The sequence below is a fragment of the Delphinapterus leucas genome, chromosome 16 (genome assembly GCF_059928025.1).
Source record: "Delphinapterus leucas isolate spDelLeu-1000000601 "Yukka" chromosome 16, BTC_Dleu_Yukka2, whole genome shotgun sequence".
Taxonomy (NCBI): Eukaryota; Metazoa; Chordata; class Mammalia; order Artiodactyla; family Monodontidae; genus Delphinapterus; species Delphinapterus leucas.
This window is the reverse complement of record NC_143144.1, coordinates 75,196,827-75,211,252: the sequence shown is the minus strand read 5'-3', so window position 1 is coordinate 75,211,252 and position 14,426 is coordinate 75,196,827. Positions and strand designations below refer to the sequence as shown.

Sequence of the window (14,426 nt, the reverse complement as noted above, 5' to 3'; positions counted from 1 at the left end):
ACTCAGCATTTGGAAATCTTTTTTTTCTTTTTTAAGGAGTCACATCATTCCCCCATCAAACTAAAGCTATTAGGTGAGGTTAAATGCCGGCTGACGGGTGGGGGTGGGATGGCCAGCAAGAAAACTGTCCAGATAAAAACAAGAGACCCGTTGCCATGGAGGACAGAAAATAAAATGTGTGTGTGAATGTGGGGGGATGAGGAGGGGCTGAGGCAGGAAATGCAGGAATTGGGATAAGAAATGAGACTGGAGGTAGTGCTAGTGGCTACAGGCCTGTAGATGCCACAGCCTACAGACCTTGAGCCCTGAAGCCCCCCTGGACTGCCCCCCAGGGAGGAAATGTGTCACCTAGCGGGGCTGTGACTCCTGGGGGAGGGTCCTTTTCTCCTTCAGCCCGTATTCTCTCTTGCAGTCCTTTCCAAACTCCACTCTGTACAAGAGTCCCACCAGCGGCTCCAAGAAGAGGGTTCTGTGGCGCAGCGCCCGAGGCTGGACCGCAGATCTGTGCCGTCTCTGAATTGGGGCCGAATTTCACGTGCCTTGCGATGAATCTTGGATTTTTTTTTTTTTTTACTAATTAGAGTGGGGACGAATCATAGATTTCCGATTTTATGTAAAATTCTGCTCAGCGCATTAAAGCCATCCCTTTTCCAAAAAAAAAAACAAAAACAAGAAAACCGAGGGCAAGACTACTGTGTCCCCTCCTGGGCGTTCACAAAGCACGTTCACACGCAAAGGGCCTCGTGCAGTCCCGCAATCAAGAAGCCCTTGGAACTTTGTGTAGGCCAGTGTTTCCCTGACTACTTGACCAGGGGACCCTTTTCACAGCATATTTTCACGTTGCCTTTGTCTTCACATGACCACCTTACCTCTGTGTGCTGTCTCTGTGTCTCCTCTCTTCTTATAAAACTGCGAGTTGTATTGGATTAGAATCCCATCCTAGCTCCATGTGACCTCATCTTAACTAATCACATCTGCAATGACCCTGTTTTCACATAAGTTCACATTTTGAGGTAGCGGGGGTTAAGACTTCAATACATTTTTATGGTGGACGCTGTTCAACCCATAACAAAGCCCTCCCATGGCAGATGGGTCTGAGCTGGGAGTTCACTGCAACCATTCGGAAAGGTGCTTTCTCCACCTTCCGAGACCAGGCAATGATGTTATGTGCAGAGTTAGTGTGGATGGAGGGGTTACTGCCTGTCAGTCACTGTGCGGGCAGAGTGTATTACAAACAGCATCTCATCGCACTTTTTCACAGTCCTGAGATCTGGGCTCTGTTGTCATCCCTGTTTCATTAGGCGAGCAGGTTGAGTTGACACAGCTGGCCAGTGGTGAACTGGAGTTTGAAGCGGGGTCTGTGTTTCTGCGCTGCCCTGGTTCTTATGCTCTTTGCTTGCAGCTTCTGGTGGAAATGAGTAGTTGGCTTCAGATCAAGTCCCCGTGTCTCCCAGGTGCTTTTTCCACTTGCTTAATTTTTTTTTTTGGCCTTCATAAATTTATTGGCCATTTAGATTTGACCTTTAGTGGATTTATGTCAAATTTATGTCCATATCCTTTTCCCACTTTTCTGTTGTCTTCCTATTGTAAATTTATGAGAACTCTTTATATAGGACAGATATCGACACTTTCTGGGTCAGACGTAAATATTTTCCGTAAATAGTTGTCTGTCTGCTTAATTTACTGTATCTTTTGCCATCCAAGAATTTAGTATTTCTTGGCTAAGGTATGTCCTTTTTTTTCTTTTATACACTTTGAATTTCCTAGCTCCATTAAAATATATTCCCCAATACCTACTTTGTATTTTCTTGTCTCCCAAATTATATGATTTTTCTTGTTTTTCTTTTTGCAGATAACATTTATTCCAACTAGAACTTAGTTTTGCCAATAGAATTTATAGTTTGAGGTAGGGATCTGACACTCTTTTCATCCAGAAAGATATCCACTTGGGCTAGCATCATTTGTTAAATAAACTGTTCTTTCCAGTTGAATTCCATTCACTTGTTTTTCTCCAGGGAGGATAAGGCTGGGAAGGTGTCTTAGAGGAGGTGGGGTTTTCGGAGCTGCAGGAATGTTGGGATGAGGTGCTCTGGTGAGGGAGGGGCCTGTGCAAGAAGGGAAGGGAGTTGGGGACAGAAGGGTTCGACAGAGGAGAAGAAGTTACGGGGTCAGAGAGCCAGGTTAACTCCTGTTCCAGGGGTACCCCTGGAGGAACCAGAGCTTCCGGCTGGGGTGGGGCCAGCGCTGCTGGGACAGGGATACCTGTATGGACAGAGAGTGCCCTTATTCACAGGGTGTGGTCCCAAGGGTGTGGAGGTCTGGGGTGTTGATGAGAAGGCAGAGCACAAGGCCTGGGACTTGGGGAGGGGGGATTCCCCGGAGGATGGACAGCTGAGCAGGAGCCCGGTCCCCTGGATGCTGTGCCCGCCCACCTCCTGGGCACTCACCTTCCCAAGCACGCCAATGGGTTCTTCCTGGAAGCACCTGCTACTCTGCCTGGACGTGTGCTCACCCTGGGCATGGGGTAGTCTGGAAACGCTAATTGATTAACTAATGTCTTCAGGAGCAGCCCGCACTGTGGGATGGGTGACCTTTGGTGTATAAACCTGCAGCTTGCTTGGCCCTTAGGTGGGCAACTCTGAGCAGTGGTCTGCACCCTCTCCTAGAGGTCCCCAGAAGGACTGAACACCAGTTGCTCATGGCGATGACCTTCTTGTGGACATATCCTTCCCTCTCTCCTTCTCCCGCTCCCCTACCTGTGCTTCCTGGGACCACCTTGATCAACTCGTGGCACTTGCATCCTTATCTCAGGGGCTGCTTCTGGGGAAACGTAAACTCCTATGTTAGGTCAGCGCCCCAGAGGGCTGGTTGGAACCATCCCATCCCTCCTGCTTCAGGCACTGTTGGTCCCAGGGTTTGGGGGAGGTGAGTATGAACCTCTGGAGAAGGGAGGAGAGACTTGCAGAGTTTGCCACCTGGGAAGGCTCAGCATTGGAGGTTGTGAGCAACAGAAACTCAGCTCTAACTAGTTTAACCCCAAAGGGGGAAATATTGACTTTACGGGACTGAAAAATTCTGATGATGGCGGTAGCCTGCAGCATGGCTGGGCCCAGGGGCTCAAACCGAGTCAGCAGTTCTCTCTCCATCGCTCACCTGCTCCCCTTGTGGTTGCTTTCATTCTGGAAGGGGGGCAGCTTTCCATGTGGTGCCCCCTACCCCAACCTCAGGTTTATATTCCACTAGCTTAGCAAAACCCCATTGGAAAGAGTCTGCCTCTCTTCTAGTAATTTTAGGAAACATCCCAGCCCTGACTCTCACTCAGTAAAGCCCGGGTGAAGGACCAAAGTCTGAACCAATCCTTGCAGCCAGGTAGAGGGTGTGAGCTGACTGGCCAGGTCTGGTCCTGGGCCACCCACCCTGGGGAATGGGCTCAGTCTCATAAGATTGGAGGCCTTGTCTCTCCCTACAAAGATGGGCTCTGTTCCCTGTGGAAGAAGGGACAGGAAAGTGAAATCCACAGATGAGGATGGGCAGGTTGGGTTGGCGCGGGACAAAGGAGAACAGAACAACCGGGAGAGGAAGGCAAAGAGCCATTGGGTGGAGGGAAAGGAGACAATTTCAGTGACTTTATTGTGGAGCCCAGGCTGTCAGATGCCTGCCCTGAAGCACTGTTATGAGAAGACAAGGATTGAAAAAAAATAGGTTCAATGTTTTTGGAGAGGGGGTTTATTTTAAAACTTTTTTTTTGAAATGGTTTTAGATTAACCCAAGATTTGCAAAGATAATACAACTTTCCTGTGTGCCCCCATCCAGTTTCATGTTAACACCTTACATACCTACGGTGCGGTGCATTTACCAAAACTAAGAAATTATCATTGCTGCGTCACTATTAACGAAAGTACAGACTTTATTCAGATTTCCCCAGTTTTCCCTACTGATGTCCGTTTTCTGTTCTAGGATCCAGTCTAGGATCCTACATTGCTTTTAGTCATCGTGTGTCCTTATCTCATTTATAGTCATCGTGCGTCTCCTCCAGTCTGTGACAGTTTTTGCCATGTTTCCCTGCCTTTCATTACCTGGACATTTTTGTAGAGAGGCTGTCAGATGGTTCGTAGAATGTTGGTCAGCATGGGTATAACTGACGTTTTCTCCTGAGGAGACTGAGCTTATGGATCTGGGGATGAAGACCGCAGAGGTGAAGTCTTCTCAATGCATCGTATGCAAGGGCTCAGGATACCAACGTGACTTCTCACTGCTGCTGTTAAGCAGGTGGTCACTGGGTTTAGGGGCTGCCCGCCAGGTCTCTCTACCGTAAAGTTAGTGTTTCCCCCTTTCCACACTCTATTTGGGATGCAGGGCTTTGGATGAGTTTTGTCCTGGGAATGGGGAGCAGATGCCCTCTCTTCCTCCCTGGGTTCTCCCCTCCTCCCCAGCCAGGCCTCCATGTACACCTGCTGGAGTGGACGCTGGTGCCATGTTCTCTGTCACTCTCCAGGAAGGCTGGCGGTGGCTTCTCCTTAAGGGTTCTGAATCTCAAGGCCGTCCTGTCTGCTGGGTCACAGAACCGTTGTGTTTCACATGCAGCCAGTTTGGGGCTCTAGTTGTGCATATCTGGATTCTAATTGGGAAGCTTGGGCCAAAGCCAGATGTGGTGCTGCCCCAGCTTCCTGGAGAAACCCGGAGTTTTCTCCATGACAAAGATGGTTTAGTCCAGGGAAGTAAGGAGAGTTTGCTCGCAGAAGCGGGAGTAACTGAATTACCTAGGACGCCAGCGGCGCCTCTCACCTGCTGGGAGGAGATGGATGTCTCTACTGAAAAGAAGGAGGTGGGGTGTGCTCCAGGTGACCTGAGCGGAGGGCTCACAGAGCCGGGGAGGACACCAGCCCTGGCCCGAGACGTTGGTGACAGCCCGTTTGCCAGGGTCTCTGCTGACCTGTGGCTGCTCTCTGGAAGTGAAACATTTTGCAGATTTACTCATTTGGGTCCTGTTGGCAGTTATGTTCTGAAAGATAATCAGTTGTCGGAGCAACTAAGACCCTGTGCTTTAAAAGGAAGCTGAGGACTTCCCTGGTGGTGCAGTGGTTAAGTGGCCAATGCGGGGGACATGGGTTCGAGCCCTAGTCCTGGAAGATCCCACATGCCGTGGAGCAGCTAAGCCCGTGCACCACAACTACTGAGCCTGCGCTCTAGAGCCCATGCGCCACAACTACTGAAGCCCACGCGCCTAGAACCCGTGCTCCGCAACAAGAGAAGCCCGCGCACCGCAACAAAGAGTAGCCCCCTGCTCACCACAACTAGAGAAAGCCCGCGAGCAGCAACAAAGAACCAACACAGCCAAAAATAAACAAACAAACAAACAAACAAATAAATAAAAGGAAGCTGAGCCTGTAAAAATAAGTGTGGTTGGTGACCCAGAAAAATCGGAAGTTTGTACAATTCCTGTGCCTGTATGGAATTTGGGCACTTTAGCTCCTACTGGCATTGAGGGGCAGGCTGGGAAGACATTGGGTTTGGATTTGGTGTCAGCCCCGTGAGCTGCAGGCCTCGGCTGCACCCTTTATTAGCGTGGGGTGACCTCAGGCAAGCGACCTGGCCTCCCGAGCCTAGCGTCTCCTCTGAGAAATGGGGATAATAATAGTGCAGCCATCTCGTCTTGCAGCTCAGGGGCTGTTTGGATTTGAGGTTATTTGGCAGGCAGGAAATTTAAAAAATATATATGCATGAGGGATATTTTCTATTTGGCCCAAGAAGGAGAAACACGATTTGGGCACTGTGTGCCTGAGGCTGAGAGGGGCCCTGGGGAGGGAGGACCCTGTCTGCCGTCCCACCCTCACCTCCAAGGACTGGCTCTGAGTCCCTAGAAGCAGGAAACAGAAGTGGCTGCTTTGGGGAAATTTTGCAAGATGTGAGGCTCAAGTAGGGCTGCTTGGGGCCCTGGGGACAATGTGGGACCCTAACCAGAGGGCCCCTGAGCTGTTTGAGCCTGGATCCTGCCAGGGCGGAGGAAACATGGCTGGCCAGCACCTAGAGGGTTTTGTGCTCTGGGAAATGGTGTCTGAACACCAGTGCAAGGGCAGGGTGGGACATGTCCCCTGAGGGGCTTGTGGACAGCAGTGGAGAGGCCAGAGTAGGGGAAGGTGAGTAGAGAGTGTGCCTGAGCTCACAGGAGCCCCAGGAACACCCGGGAACAAGGTTCAAAGAGGCCGAGACCCTGAGGGTGGTGGCCTCGAGCTGGTGAGATGCAGGCTCAGTGGTCATGGAGGTCCCCAGATGGTACCACCTGCAGGGGTGGCCGAGGACACTGGGTCACTGTAATACCTACCTCCTAAGGCTGGGGGTCAGGTGAGAGCACCGGGGGGGGGGCAGGCATTGTGACAACTGAAAGTGCTATGATAAGCTCCAGTGCCCCCTACCCAGCCACCTCGTCATCGCTCTGAGCCTCAGTTTTCACATGTGCAAAATGGGGATGATGAGAAGGCTCTCCTTCCCCTAGAGTTGTTACGAGGATGGAGTGACATAAATATGACTTCTTCTTAGAGGCTGAATAATATGCACAAAATCACACAGCTGAGAGCATCAGTGTCAGATTCTGTTTGACCCTGTCATAATCAACGTCGTATCCCTGCATAGCCAACGCTCAGCAGATGTGGGTGAAGGAATAAGTGAATGCTGTTCCCATATTCCACAGTGTTCCATTAGAGCTCATAGTGCTATTTGTAGAAGTCCTGTTATGAACACACTCCCACAGAAACAAGTAGGACCTGAGCTCCGAGCAACGAAGTTCACTGAGGGCTGGTCTGCAAGCTATTGCGTGTTGCTTTCTTTCATCCTTGTAATGATCCTATGAAGTGGGTCCTATGCCTAGAACCCAATTCCCACTGAATATAATTCCCGTTTTGTAGCAAAGGGAACCGAGTCTTGGAGAGGCCAGGTGATTTGCCCAAGGTCCTAAGGAGGTAAGAGGCAAAGCCAGGATTTGAACCAGGTAGCTTCCTCCAGAGCCCAAACGCTCCAGCCCTTCACTTTGCAGTTGATGATGGCAGAGAACTTGGTCCCAGGTATCCAGTGGGCAGGCCAGCCCCGGACCCCATCTCTGGTTAACCAACCCAGGCTCCCACCGTACCGCTAACGAGCAGTTTCTAGGAGGTTGCTGCCAGGAAACAAGACCCAAGGCCTCCTCCAGGAATTACATTAGGGGCTTAAGAGGCAGAGAGTGTTTCAGAATAGCTATTGGAGCCGACAATTATTATTTTTTTGGTTCGATGGGTAAAATTTCCCTCTCGCTTCTTACTCCCCTGCTAAAGGACTCAATTGAATAAGTCAGAGAAACAGCAGCATGTGTTATTTGAAAACTGTTTAGTGCAATTACCTTCGCAGACTTTACTGAATTTGAAAATGATAGATGGCAAATCTTAATTTCCCAAGCGCTCCACTCCGGCAAGCAGTTTGTTAAAGATTAGCAGTGCGGCTAATCACCGGTGCATAATGCCCACGAATACACGTTTTTCCTTTTTATGAAACACATTATGCTAATCACTCTGTATTCCATTTTTCAATAAAAGGTCAGCAGAGCACTGTTTGTTCAGAATGTGCAATTTAAACTTCATGTCTGTCATTAGAGATAATCTAGGTTTGCTGTATCAAGTGGGGTTGTCATAGAAACCAGACCCGCAAGCTTTGTTTATGGCCTTTGGAGAATAAACACTTTGCATTTATTTCTCTGGAAAGGAAAAAAAAAACACATCAGAAATCATCGAACAATTAAGTAAGGCTTGAAACAGAGCGGTAATAGCCCAGAAGAGAGAGCTATGTCATTCATCAAAAACCAATAACTGGGCTTCCCTGGTGGCGCAGGGGTTGGGAGTCTGCCTGCCGATGCAGGGGACACGGGTTCGTGCCCCGGTCGGGGAGGATCCCACATGCCGCGGAGCGGGCTCGCTGAGCCTATGCTCTGCAATGGGAGAGGCCACAACAGTGAGAGGCCCACGTACTGCAAAAAAAAAAAAAAAAAAATCAATAACTGTCACACAGTTGGTATACCTGGACATTCAAGCAGGTAACTGACGGAAGTGGTCAAATATTTCCCCTGCAAAGAACAGGTAAGGGAGAGCAGATGTGTTATTATGTCAAGTAGAGAATTAATTTAACTGTGCTAATGGGCTCTATCCAAGCTAATATACCCCTGAAAAATATTTTGTATAAATTGCATCAAGTGCCTGATTAGGCTTTTTTTCTGCCATATATTTGGATATTCACTTGTGAACCCCGAATAGCTGAGACGATTCCATAGTATGGTTTTTCTGATCTTCCTCCTGTCATTTATAAGACCCTCCCTGGAAGCAGTTCAGGGATCCTGGGCTTCAGCATTTTAAGATCCTGCTTGAGTAGCTTCACCATGTTTATCAAATCGAAATGCAGGATGATGCCCAGTTAAATTTGAATCATTTTTTAAGCATGTCACAAATATTGCACGGGGTATACTTATGCTGAAATTATTGTTTATCTGAAATGCAAATTTAACTGGGTGTCCTATATGAAATCTGCCTTCCTGTGTCTGAAGGGTCCAAGGGGGTGAGGCGGCCACTCTCTGAGCTCCTCCGCCAGCCTCAGTCAGGCCTGTGCTGCTTTTAATAGGGGAATGAGAAGTGTGTGCATGGGGTGCGGGTGCATGACTAATCCTGTTAGTGTGACTGTGGCTCTGATTTGCCTGAGGCACCGAGCAAAGTCAAGTGCAAACAAGTCAACCACTTGGAAATGACCAAACAGCGCTCAGCCCAGCCACCCCATAGTGGGAAAGCTTCTGGGGGTTTGCCCACTGAAAGAGGGTTGTTAGACCTCCTTTCCTGGGCTGGGAGCTAACTGCCCCCAGTTGTTTCCTGTGATGTGTGATGCTCAATTCGGGGCTGAAAGGGTGGGGTTCTGTGAACTGTGGCCCTGGCCATGGGCACCTTCATTGTTGTAACCTCCACCCATGCGACACAATTCGCAGAGATCTGGTAACTGGCAGAAGGTGCATTCATTAGGCCACTGTATTGGATTCAGGTTGATGGAGTGAAGTACCCAACACACGTTCAGTTCAACAGGAGGGAATTCAGTATCTGCTGCCCTGGCTCAGGCACCCAAGGGGACCCAAAGCCAGATGACGGCGAGTCCTCCAGGGATGCCTCAGCCAGCAGGGAGAGAGTCAAGCATAGATGTCACTCGAGAACCAGCAGATGGTCCAAATGCCAGAGCAGAGGCAGAAACAAAGTGCCACGAGAATGTGTGGGAAGAGATGGTCACCCCGGGAGTCTGGGGAGCCTTCTTGGAGGATGGGGATTCGCAGGTGGTCTTTGAGGTGACTGTGTATTAAATCAGATTAGTTAACGCTAAAAGTATGTGTCTTACAAGGACACTCTCACTGGATTTGGGGGCCACCCTAATTCAGCACGATCTCATCTCCATCCTCAATTACCTCTGTAAAGACCCTACTTCTAGATAAGGTCACATTCTGAGTTTCCAGGTAGACATGAATTTTTGGAGACTATTCAACCAACTACAGTTGCCAATGATGAAATCTTACAGATTTCACAAAATGTAGAGATTCTGCCTTCTCTTGAACAATCAGATCTGGCCCTGGTGGACCTCCAGTAGACCGGGTCAGAGGGGCAACTGGCCTTTCCCCAGGCACACCCTCTCCAGGCACCAGGTGCCCTGCTCAGTTCTTCACCTGCCCAAGCCCTGCTTTAGTTCAGGTAGAGCTGTCACGCGGCCTCTGTGAGGCTGGAGTCTGCTTCCTGCTCTCCCATCTCCTTCCCAGCACGTCCTTCATGACATACACTCATTTATTCTATGCATGAGTTGCTGGTTAATAGTATCTATTTCCAGAGTCAGAAGTATTTGATTCCAATTAGGGACACCAAGTTGAAACCCATGCAGTGTCAAAAATGCAGAGCCCTGGGACATAGGACAAGGAGGGAGGGTGTAGGCTCCCAGACCAGGCAAGCCATGCAGCTCCCGCTCTGATCCCTGTGTGATCTTGGGAAAGTAACTCATTCTTAAGTAGCCTCAGTTTCACACCTGTGAAATGGGTATAGTAACAGTCCCCTTCAATGTTGTGAGAACTTGAAATACTGTGTGTAAAGTGCCCAGCAGAGTCCTGGCATGTAGTAGAGGCTTAATAAGTGTCTGGTGAATAAATCATGCGTGAACTAGTTGTCTGAACTTTGAATCACTTACAGCTAAAACAGGATAAATGGTTCAGATGCAAATAATAGTGTCCAAAACACACTGATGAAATCAGGAAAGAAGGTGATAGAATGTTCCAGGAAAGATTCTCCTTGGCCCTGCAATGCAATAAACTATGCATTTTTTTCAGTCAAAAGGGAATTCACTCCAAGATCAGTAAGTAGTCATTCCAGAAGTAGTAATAATGACAAACCTCAGTGGTTATCCCAACAGATGCAAAGTTTACATAATTAGGGAGCAAAGTCAGATATTTTTCCAACATCTAGGATAGCATTTCCAATTGTGTGTGTTCTAAAAAAGTTAATAGGTGTTCTGTGAAAAAAAGAAACCGTCCCTGGTTAAACAATTTGGGAAAATCCTCAAGTATGAGAGTTTTCTTTACTGCAGGAATTTTCAGAGGCTTTAATATGTTAATATGGAGTATGAATTTCCTAAATTAGGATAGAACATGGAGTATCTCCCAAATATATCTGGGCAGAGAAAAACCACCTTCCCCCATACCTTTTTTTGGAACTAGCGCTGCATGGAACACAGCACTGGGAAGACATACCACGATTTCTGATGAATACTGTCTCCCCACCAAATGCTAGATATTCTTGTAGGTTTCAGGAGGGCTCCAGTCCTTGATAGAACTGGCTGGCTGCACAGCCCTGTGATTTCGGTTATTAAATGAAAGGCTGATCAAAGGGCTATGGAAGGAAAGGCACTGGGCATTGAGCCTGTCTGAACGATGTCACCTTTAAGGCAACTGGTGAGAGATTCCTGTAGGCTGCCTACAGACGGACCGAATAGGAAGGATTGGGGAAAGCCAGGACAAGGGTCCAGCTGCCCACGTGGGCTCCCATCTGTCTCAGCTTCCAGGTCCTCCAGGGCCAAATCTCATTTTCAGAGGAGCTTCCAGCTCAAGTGCTGGGACACAGATAGGGCTTCCTGGGGCCTGGGGTCGGGGGTTGCCTGTTTCTGAAGCTATCACCTTTAGGCTCCTTATGTCTCTGCCGCCAAACCCCACCAGCTGACTCTGCCCAGTAACCCCCTTCCCACCAAGACTCAAAGATGCAGGCAAAACTCATCAGCCTTACAATTTAAGCCCTAGATTCTACCTCTAAGTCATTCTTTTTTTTTAAAATAAGCTTTCTGTTTTTAATTAATTAATTTATATTTTTTAATTTTTGGCTGCGTTGGGTCTTCGTTGCTGCACACGGGCTTTCTCTAGTTGCGGCGAGTGGGGGCTACTCTTCGTTGCAGTGCATGGGCTTCTCATTGTGGTGGCTTCTCTTGTCATGGAGCACGGGCTCTAGGCATGCGGGCTTCAGTAGTTGCAGCGCGTGGGCTCAGTAGTTGAGGCTTGCGGGCTCTAGAGCGCAGGCTCAGTAGTTGTGGCGCATGGGCTTAGCTGCTCTGCAGCATGTGGGATCTTCCCAGACCAGGGATCGAACCTGTGTCCCCTGCATTGGCAGGTGGATTCTTAACTGCTGCGCCACCAGGGAAGTCCTAACTCATTTTTATAACTCCTCTGCTCATATCTCTTGACAGTTCAGTCACATGACTCTCCTAGCTGCAAAGGAGACAAGGAAATGAGTCTTTGACCTGGTGCCCTTGTGTCCACCTGAAAATCAGGGCTCTCTTAAAAAAAAAAAAAAAGAAGGGGATACTGGGAGGTAACTTGCAGTCTGCTACAACATCCTTAACTTTGGCCAAGACATTCTTTTTGTTGGTTTTATTGTATTTGTTTACTTTTTAAAAACATAAATAGTCACAGGTAGACTATTTTTCTTTTTAAATATTTACTTATTTGGCTGCGCTGGGTCTTCATTGTGGCAGGCGGGATCTTTAGTTGCGGCATGCGGACTCTTAGTTGCAACATGCAGGATCTAGTTCCCTGACCAGGGATCAAACCTGGGCTCCCTGCATTGAGAGTGCAAAGTCTTAACCACTGGACCACCAGGGAAGTCCCTATTTTATTATTTTTTTATTAATTTTTTTATGGGAGTATAGTTGATTTACAACATTGTGTTAGTTTCTGCTGTACAGCAAAGTGAGTCAGTTATACATATCCACATATCCACTCTTTTTTAGATTCTGTTCCCATATAGGTCATTACAGAGTATTGAATAGCGTTCCCCGTGCTGTACAGTAGGTTCTTTTTTTTTAGAAAGCACTTTTTAATTATTTATTTATTTATTAAATATTTAGTTATTTATTTATTTGGTTGTGTGGGTGTCTTAGTTGCAGCAGGTGGGCTCCTTAGCTGTGGCATGCGAATTCTTAGTTGCGGCATGCATGTGGCATCTAGTTCCCCAACCAGGGATCGAACCCGGGCCACCTGTGTTGGGAGTGTGGAGTCTTAACCACTGCGCCACCAGAGAAGTCCCCAGTAGGTTCTTATTAGTTATCTATTTTATATATAGTAGTGTGTATATGTCAATCCCAATATATCCCTCCCCCTTTTCCCCCTTCATAAGCATAAGTTTGATTTCTACATCTGACTCAATTTCTGTCTTGTAAATAGGTTCATTTGCACCATTTCTTTAGATTCCACATATAAGCGATATCATGTGATATTTTCTTTCTCTGTCTTACTTCACATAGTATGACAATCTCTAGGTCCATCCATGTCGCTGCAGATGGCATTATTTCCTTCTTTGTTATGGCTGAGTAATATTCCATTGTATATATGCACCACATCTTTTTTATCCATTCATCTGTCGATGGGCATTTAGGTTGCTTCCATGTCCTGGCTATTGTGAATAGTGCTGCAGTTAACACTGGGGTGCATGTATCTTTTCGAATTATGGTTTTCTCCAGATATATGCCCATGAGTGGGATTGCTGGATCATACGGTAGCTCTATTTTTAGTTTTTTAAGGAACCTCCATACTGTTCTCCATAGTGGCTGTATCAATTTACATTCCCACCAACAGTGCAAGAAGGCTCCCTTTTCTCCACACCCTCTCCAGCATTTGTTGTTTGCAGATTTTCTGATGATGCCCATTCTAACTGGTGTGAGGTGATACCTCATTGTGGTTTTGATTTACATTTCTCTAATAATTAGTGATGTTGAGCAGCTTGTCATGTGCTCTTGGCCATCTGTATGTCTTCTTTGGAGAAATGCCTATTTAGATCTTTTGCCCATTTTTTGATTGGGTGTTTTATTTATTTTTTATTAAAAATTTCATACATGTTCACTGATGAAAATCTGAAAAATGTTGGCAATTTTCAAAAAAAGAGCTATCTATGACCACTAATCATGCTTCCTAGAGATAACTATTATTAACACTGCATATAAATGTTCCCTCCCCCTCCTGCCCAATTTTGAGGTCATGTGTTAAATTTGATATTATATCCTGCTTTTTCACCATATTTTTGCATGTTATTGAAAACCCTTCACAAGTATTTTTAACAATGACAATCATATGGCTATAATTATATGTACTATGATTTACTTAGTCATTCCTCTAATGGTTATTGAAATTGTTAGCAATTTTTCATTATTAACAGTAAAGAACATTTCCTGGGTTTTGACCTCATTTTGGATTATTTCCCCAGGGTTGATTCCTAGAAGTGAAATTACTGGTTCACATGGGCTGACCTTTGAAAGTTTCTTGATATACAATGCCAAATTGCTTTCTTGAAAGCTGATTCACCTCACTTCCTCCAGGATTGAGAAGAAATATAGGTTTAAAAAAATCATGTTGGCCTTACTTTCGTGAGGGTGGTGGTCAACTGACTGTGGAAACATCTTCCTCTGTGCCCTGTTACCTAACTGTCATCCTGTCACACAGCTGATGTCTTCGTGCTGTAGAAAGGATGGGGGTCATGGATACTGTAGCCCACAGATGGGCAGCCTCCATGATCTCATTAATGTTCCAGAGAGATCTTTGGCCACAGCCCTGTGCCTCATGTGTTGGATGAGGCAGACCATCTCATCAATACTGTCATTTCCACCCTTCTCAATGTTTTCCTGTTTCTGTGTGTCCCTGGCTGGTTCTTTGAGAGCAAGGTGACCACTGCAGTCCAGCCTGTCCATTCTGAAGGGTCAGTTTCACTGATGTCCTTAGCTCCTTCCATAACCAGTTGCCTTGGTGATGTCACCAACTCTTTAGGAGATGGACTTGAGGCCAATCTTCGGGGCCGTAACAGACACAGGGTCAGTTCCCCAACCAGAGCAGCAGCGTCTGCTGTCCAATAAACCTGGACATG

The 14,426-nt window shown here is 47.2% G+C and overlaps 1 non-coding gene and 1 pseudogene across 1 annotated transcript; one reads left to right on the top strand and one right to left on the bottom strand.

Moving 5' to 3' along the window:
• LOC149747331 (uncharacterized) overlaps positions 1–14,426 on the top strand; it is a 123,742-nt pseudogene that overhangs the window by 47,487 nt on the left and 61,829 nt on the right.
• Positions 12,103–12,175, bottom strand: TRNAE-CUC (transfer RNA glutamic acid (anticodon CUC)). Its single transcript has one exon. It is a non-coding gene; the product is annotated as a tRNA-Glu (tRNA).